General features: G+C 32.1%; 1 pseudogene; it reads right to left on the reverse strand.

Moving 5' to 3' along the window:
- Positions 1-462: 462 nt before the first annotated feature.
- LOC128865495 (U5 spliceosomal RNA) lies at positions 463-574 on the reverse strand (annotated as a pseudogene).
- Between the last annotated feature and the right edge of the window lie 1,326 nt (positions 575-1,900).

Here is a 1,900-nt window from a genome sequence, read left to right on the forward strand (position 1 = left end):
TAGTAAAGAATTCTTGAGAGAATGCAAGCTTGAAGAGTCTAAAAATTATCGTTGATTTTTGGTAATTTTTGTCCTTGACGTTGTTGCGCATTTCTCCATATAACAAATGAACGAATGGATACAGAAAATTTGTGAAAACTCCTCAAAACATTGCATTTCTATTATTTTAGCCAGGGTGTTTATAATGCATAATAAAATTTGCAAGTGTATTTCTCAAGACACTTTTCAAACATCTTTGTTAGTTTGATCAAGGTAATTGTAGCCTATTGCGACTAGCACTAATAATTATGAGGCTTACCGTTGCTGTGTTAGAAGCGAATCATCAAATAAATTAAAATTAAATTCAGCTAAATTATTGACGGCTCAATTCCATCAATGGCACATAAAACTCTGTCTTTCATTTCAAGAATTTTTCACGAGTTGTTAGCTTTTTTTCCTTTTTATTTGGTTTTAATTTTTTATTGGTTCGCAAGCCATTCACAAATTCTTTAAAGACTCATTAGAGTGCTTCTCTCCACGAAAATCTTTAGCAAAAGACGAAAGATTTATTCGACAACTGTAGGGAACTGAGAACTGTAGTCTAGGCAAATATCCAACGCCATTCATTTGACTTCCATCATATCATCACTATTTCGAAAGTGAATTTTGAAATATTTTCTATCTTGTACGTTTGGGCAATTCTTCTTGGTTTAACCTCAATTTGCAGCCATGACAGCGGGAAAGTAACCACAGTACATGACTTAAACAATGAGAAAGCAAAATCCACTCTGCATAGCCAAAAACCCATTGTTTCGAAGTAAAGGATCAATAAAAAGAAGTTGGCTTGAAAAAGTGTGCAAAAATAAATCCAAGTTCCTATGTGAAGATTTGAAATCAAGATTTTTGAATTCAGCCAAAAATCCAATATATTTTGACGTCAAAACCAGATACGAAATATAAAACAAAAATAATATTAATTCATCGATTGGCCTCACGACATATGCCTAAATTACAACTTGTTTATTAAAAGTATAAAAGTACTGAAGTAATTTCAGTAATGGAATGAAATTACTGATGTGTACCTCCGCATCCATTTTAGTGTTAAGCCTATAACTGGGCTTGTGCTCCTGTTTGGTAATTAGAATCGACACTGAAAACCTGACAAATAAAAATCAGATTTGATAAGACTTTCAAAGCATCAAAGATGAAAGAATCAGATGAGTTGGCTATTAGAATAATCGGGCAGTGCTAACTCAAAAATATTATATTAAATATATTAGACGTATGCTGAACATGTTGGTGAAGTTTTTTCTAGATTGACTCAGTTAAGTCAAAGTTTTGCCTGAATTGAATTTGTAAAGCAGTTAAGATAAACCACACCATATGATCTCATCACATGGTCACATGACTTGATCTCACCTTATGGTCTTACCACATGATCTCATTACATAATGGCATCATATATCATAATATCATCATATCTTTTTAGCCCGTCTCTTGACCACATCACACGATCTCATTATATAATATAAGCTCATCATATGATCTCATCATATTTCTAATGGTATATTGCATATCAAACATTTTCGTTAATTTGATATCAAGTAAGTCGTTGGAAAATCTATCATAATATTACACTCCATGGAAAATATAATATATCAACAAATCGGTAGCTCCATCAGCCGTATATTTCTAATTTGTCAACCAAATGATTTCTTCTTAGTTCCGCAGGTCAAAAATAAAATATAAAAAATGAAGGTGAATGTTTTTCCGAGCGCGATGAAGCGACTGATGCATTCAAATCACATTTTTGGTATCATCTCGATTCTTCGAAAATTGTATATTTCAGAAGTACTACTGGGAGCAAAAAGTAAGGTGAATTTGGTTGTAAAATGAAAAATCTTTAATCTTTAATCTTATA

Source organism: Anastrepha ludens, chromosome 5 (genome assembly GCF_028408465.1).
Source record: "Anastrepha ludens isolate Willacy chromosome 5, idAnaLude1.1, whole genome shotgun sequence".
NCBI lineage: Eukaryota > Metazoa > Arthropoda > Insecta > Diptera > Tephritidae > Anastrepha > Anastrepha ludens.